The 6,000-nt window shown below is 57.4% G+C and overlaps 1 protein-coding gene across 1 annotated transcript in view; it reads right to left on the reverse strand.

Annotated features, from left to right (window-relative positions):
- PPP1R16B (protein phosphatase 1 regulatory subunit 16B) overlaps positions 1-5,488 on the reverse strand; it is a 109,922-nt gene extending 104,434 nt beyond the window's left edge. The window contains exon 1 of the mRNA XM_040248330.1: positions 5,408-5,488. The gene's annotated coding sequence lies outside the window, so the exon portion shown is untranslated. The remainder of the gene's footprint in view (positions 1-5,407) is intronic.
- Positions 5,489-6,000: the final 512 nt, after the last annotated feature.

Here is a 6,000-nt window from a genome sequence, read left to right on the forward strand (position 1 = left end):
TGGCTGAGGCCCAAAAACCAGTGAAAGGCAAAATCAGGATTTGAACCTTGGCCTTGAACTTTGCCTCCTGTGGAAAAGGAAATTCGAGCCTTTGTTTTGATGTCTTCTGTAAACAGGTAGGGTGTGTGGTCAAGTGATGCTCTAACTCGCCATCCTCATTCCTTCCTGGGGCCACCGTGGAGCTCAGTCACCACCTGCTGCCTCAATCAAGCTGCAAACTGCCTGCGTCAAGGCACATTTGTGGGACACTAGCGGGCCCAGGAAGGTTGCCTTGAATTCTGAGACATCCAAGAATAGCTCCCTATCGCCAAGCGCCTGCACTCAGGAACTTCCCAAAAGTCAAGACCAGAAGAGACTAGGGTAGTCGCCAGATACCCGGAGCACACCCCACTGTGACCCATCACCAAGGTGCCTGCAGTCTAGCATCCGGGGGTGCATGGTGAAAGAAGCCAGACATTCTGCAGGCAGCATGCACGAGGTGGTACACATAAGCACAGAGCAACTTCAGAGACCTCTAGACATGAGTTCTCACCATTTATAAGCTCTTTAGCAAACCACCTCACCCTCTATGCCTCAATTTTCCCTTCTGTGCAGTGGGGATAAATGCATCTACTTCAGTAAGTCTGTATGAGGATTCGATGGCAATATAAGCAAAGACCTCGGACAGTGAACAACATCCAGAAAAGCACTTAGTACCCTCTTATGGTCAACAAGGGAGCGAGATGGTGGCACTTCCTCCACCCACACCCCCTTCCTCCAAATGAGAAATGTCCCAGGGTGAGAGACACGGGTGCACAAGTAGCAAAAACATCTCAGGAAGAAGGAGGGAAAGTCTGTGCTTTCTGGGTAGAAGGAAGAGGAAAGGACAGTTAACGTATCCGCAAACGTGCACAGGCCAGCCATTCCTCCTTTGCAGAAGTAAACTCTAGACTGGATTCAGATGGCTCCATAAGCTGCAGGAGGCCTGCTTTGGGTGAACAAGCATTTAATCATTCCGGACCCCTTAGCAGAACAGCCTCTTGCTCCCTGACCTAGCCTCCATCATGCCCTACAGTGATGGCTCTCCAGCTGTTAACTCTGCCCACTGCTCTCTAAGACACCAAACACTTTTTAAGCCTCTATGTCTTTGCACAAGCTGTTTTCTCAGCTCAGGCTGCCCACTCCCCTCCACCCCACTTTATTAGCTGCCACCTGGAAAACTGTGTCTGAAGGGCTCAAATGTGCCCCAACAGCAAAATTTGCCCACCTGCTATTGATCACTGCAGACTAATAATAATAGCAGCCAGGGTTTCCCTGGTGGCTCAGTGGTAAAGGGTCTGCCTGCCAATGCAGGGGACGTGGATTAAATCCCCAGTCCAGAAAGATCCCACAAGCCACAGGGCAACAAAGCCCGTGTACCACAACTACTGAGTCTACGCTCTAAAGCCCGGGATCCGCAAATGCTGAGCCCAAGCGCTGCAACTACGGAAGCCGTTGTGATGTAGAACCCGTGCTCTACAGCAAGAGGGGCCACTGAGATGAGAGGTTCATGCGCTGCAACTACAGTAGCCCCCAGAGGAAAATAGTCCACACAGCAACGAGGACCCAGCACAGCCAAATAAGTAAAAAAAATAATAAAAATAAAAACAGCAGCCAACATGTGCAAGCAGTGATTAATATCTAGAAGGCTCTGAACTGAGGTTTTTACCCACGTGGTTCCCTTTTCTCCTCACATCACCACTCAGAGGTAACACATCTGTCCATCACCAGCTGGCTGTGAGGTGGCAGATTCAGGAATGAAGCCTGGGTTTGTTAGCTGAGGCCACCTGTTCATCCCTCCCTCTCCTCTCCACTTCTCTTCTTGCCAGTGAAGCTGTGTTCTCACTATCACTTTTTTGCCCGTAGATTGAGAAGCCTGAGAGCTGCTTTATTCATCTTGAAATCCCTCGCTAAGCACAATGGCTAAACGGGAGTAAATATCTGTTGAATGAATCAACAGACCCTGCAAAATGGCAGCCAGAGGAGAAAGGTGAAATGAAGACTTCCTAGAGACAGGCTGATGCTGGACTTGGATTCCCAGAAATCAACCGCCTCTCCCCCTCAGGCTTGAGGGGCTTTCCCAGTCCTGTTAGCTAGAGGCAGAAAGTTCTGCCTTCCCCTGGACTGGGAGGGGTTGGGGAGAGGATCTATGAGAGGCCAGTGCAAAAGAGGAAATGGTGGTGGTGGTGATGATAATCATTTCCTGCATTCCTCCCCCTACCAGGTGCTGCACTAAGCACTTTCTATGCATCAAGAGCTCAGAGAATCCTCACAACCCCACAGAGGAGGCATTACTATCACTCCCACTTTACAGATGAGAAAACCAGGAGTCAGAGAGTAAATGATTTACCCAGGTCACAGAGCCTCTAGGTAGAGAGCTGTAATTTGAACTAGACCTATCTGGCTCCTTTGCTCTTTCCAACTTTGTGGCCTTCTGTAGGAGACAGGCTTGTCCTAGCCCTCCTGAAATTCCAGTGTCTCGGGACTTTCCTGGTGGTCTAGTGGTTAAGAATCTGCCTGCCAATGCAGGGGACACGGGTTCGATCCCTGGCATGTGGGACAATTCCACATCCTGCAGGGCAATGAAGGCTGTGTACCACAACTATTGAAGCCCCCACGCCTAGAGCCTATGCTCTGCAACAAGAGAAGCCCCCACAATGAGAAGCCCGTGCACCACACTGAAGAGTAGCTCCCACTCGCCACAACTAGAGAAAGCCTGCACACAGCAACGAACACCCAGCACAACCAAAAAAATAAAATCTCAATGTCTAGGACGAACTCAGGATAAAAAAAAAAAAGACCATCCCAGCCTCTGCTGGAAGAATACTACTTGGGACGTACTCTACACTGAATCCTTCATGTCCCAGGTGCAGGTGGCATGGGGGTACGAGTAATTAGATTGGCAGAGGGGTCAAAGTTGGCTGAGGTTCCTGAAAGTCCAAACACAGCCCAGGAATCCAGGTACTGCCTTCCATGACCCACAAAAAAACCAGGCTGGCCTCAGACTCCATTGATTAGAGAACGCTGACTCTGGGTATGGAGCGGGGTTTGAGAAGAACCTGGGGCCCCAGTTTCCAAAGAGAACAAAGATGCTCTGCAGAAGGTTACTGCCTTGGGGGAAAACCCACTTTCCTGCGTCAGCATCCTCTTAGCCCTAGGGCTCCAGCTCCGGAACTTAACAGCTGGATTAGAATTTAACCTCCGTTCCTGTGTCAGTTACCAAAGAGAACAAAGTCTGCGCGTGCACTGGACCTTGCCTGCCATGTCTCTCCAAGCCAGGGAAGATTCAGAGAGCACAGGGATTCGGGGAGCCCCAGCCCAGAGCCTGGCAGATGAGTGGCACAGTGGGAGGAGACCAAAAGATGGGGGAGGAAGGATCAAATGGTCTTCCTGAAGAAGACATTTCAGAGGCTGGGATGAGCTGGGACCAGGAGGGGTGTCAGGAAGGTTCCAGGGAGAGGGACACCGCTGGACAGACTCCAGTTCACAGGAAAGCACGAAGTGGAAGGTCCAAAGTGGCCTGGTTGACATCTTGCCTCCGACATCCTGGTGACAGGTGGGAGATGAGGGGCTGGGGAAGGGAGTTGTGTGGGAAGGCCCGGGAGCAGGCTGGGAGCTCAAAGGACTCACCAGCGCCCACCAGCCGCCTGCAAGCTGCCTCTTGATGACAAAGCCGAGGGAGGAAGATGTGGAAACTCCCCCAGCGCCTGCAGAACCACCCACAAGGGCTCCACTTCTGCTCCTGCCTAAAAGGAGACACGCCCCATTCCAAAGCTTTCTGAAAGGCCCGGGTATTAACCTCGGAGCATCCGGCTGCCAGGACCTCACACGGTCCTGCCCCCATCATCCCACGGCCTGATTAGCCCCATCTCCTAGAGACAACTGAGGCTTTCCGAGGCCAAGTGCCTTGCCCTCGGGAAGAAAGCGAGTCACTGGCTAAGCTAAGATGCTTATGACCGTCCTCGGAGGAGGCCTCCCACACAGAGGGTTTTTCTCCGGTGCTTCACCAGCCACAGGAAATGGCAGGGCCCTCAGGGAAGTACCCGCGCCGGCCCAGGAGGCTAACGGCAGGCGCCTTCCCGGGAGAGCCCGGCGGGCAAGGGCGCCTGGTACCCCAGGGCCCCGGGTCCTCCACAGAGGGCGATTCAGAGGTGGCACCTGGTGCCCAGGGCCGCCGAGAGCGGGTGGGCGCTTCTGACAGCGAGAACAGCGGCCCATTATGTAGAATTCAATCACATGCGCGCGCAAGCAGCTCGGCTTTCGGTTCTGAGAAGCTCTTAAGGAGCCGCGTCTCTCTCTCCCTGGGTTTCTGAGATGCCCGGGAGCCCGGAGTCTCGGGCTTTCTGCGCGGCCCTCCTGGGAGGGCCAGATTCAAAGCTCCAATTATCCGCGCGAGGCTGGGAACTGCATCATCAGCATCTCCCGCTAAGCCGGTCCGAACTGGAGGAGGTGGCGGGGGTGCGGAGGTGGGGTGGCTGGGGCCGGGGGGTGGAGTCGGCCGGCCTCAGGGAAGGCGAATACCCCGCATCTCTAGCTGTCCACGCGGGACGGTCTGGGCAGCTCGGGTGACCTTGGGGGGACCCCTCTGCGCGACCTCTCGGAGGAAGGCTGCACAGACTCAGTCCATCCTAGGCGTTCGGGGGCGCTCCTCCGGCCGGAGTCGATGCGCGGGACTCAGGAGGAGAGGCGCGCTCCAGGCGCGGGGTACCCAGGCGCGGGGTACCCAGCCGCCGGCGCACGGCGGCCCTTCGGGGAGGTAGGGAACAACCACGCTGGGGTCTCCCCCGGGGCCGCGGGGCGCTGTCAGCCGGATCCCGCGGGGGGCGGGTCTGCACGCGAGGGCGCCTGCCCTGGGGACCTTTCCCGCCCAGGCAGGGAGCGCTCCCGGCGCCCTGCCACCGCCTGCGGGGACCGAGCGCCGCCACGCGAGGGGGCGGCGCCCCCGTGCTAGCCCCGAGACTGGGAGCCCGGACTGTCTGCTGCCGGTTGGGGCTCCTTCTGCCCAGCATTGCGCCCCTTAGGCAGAAGGCGGCCCAAGAGCCCAGAATCCGCCAAGATGCCCCCTGCCCGCCCCAAGATCCGGCTACGGGGACATCAGCCAGCAACCTACCAGTGCGCCCCGTACCCTGGCCTCGTCTCTGGCGCGCAAGACCCGCGAGAACGCCCCCATCCCAGCCCAACTCCCCAGCCCTGCTCGCCTGGTCCCCGCCTTTCCAGTCTCCCTCCCACCCCCCCAGTTATCTCCTGCCGCCGGCCCTTCGCCAGAGCTCCACACACACCCCCAGCTAGACCCTCAGAGGCTGGATCCACCTCCCCGCCGCGATCCTCATCCCCAGCCTGGTCAAGCCGCAGAGCGCAGGGCAGCCGGCGATGCCGCCAGGGAACTCACCCGCTCTCCCGAGCCTTGCCCCGGGCGGCTCCCGGCCCTGGCTCGGTCCTTCCGTCCCCGAGCCGCAGCTGCCGGTGCGGCGACAGAAGCCAGCTCTGCACGGCCGCGGGCCTCCGCGCCGCCCCTCGGCTCCTCCCCCGAGGCGGGGCCTGAGCTCGCGGAAAGGGGGTGGGCATCCTCTCGGCTCGACCTGGACGGCACGCGAGCTCCCGGCAAGGGTCCCTTATCCCCCTCCACCACCACCTTTGAGCAGCTAGAAATTGAAAGCAGGTGAGACGCGACCAGGGTTCGGGAAAGAGTTTTCCTTACGGTCTTCCTCCCACCCTTCCTCCACCGCTTTGGAAAGGGGAAAGCCCAGGACGGTATTCTTGCTCCCATTTGATGGAAGGGCATCACGAAGCCCAGAGGGCTGCAGTCAGCCACCCAAAGTCACACAGCATTAAGACTAGTGCCAGCAGTCCATGTGTCCTCCTACCTTGAAGCCTGTATCAGAAGGCTTCCTGGGACGTCAAGGAGCCCAGCCAGGGTTTGCCCTGGGGACAGGTCTGTGGGAGCCGGTTCCCCAGCTGAGGGGTAGGAGACGAGAGCCAGAC

Source organism: Oryx dammah, unplaced genomic scaffold (assembly GCF_014754425.2).
Source record: "Oryx dammah isolate SB20612 unplaced genomic scaffold, SCBI_Odam_1.1 HiC_scaffold_10, whole genome shotgun sequence".
Lineage (NCBI taxonomy): Eukaryota > Metazoa > Chordata > Mammalia > Artiodactyla > Bovidae > Oryx > Oryx dammah.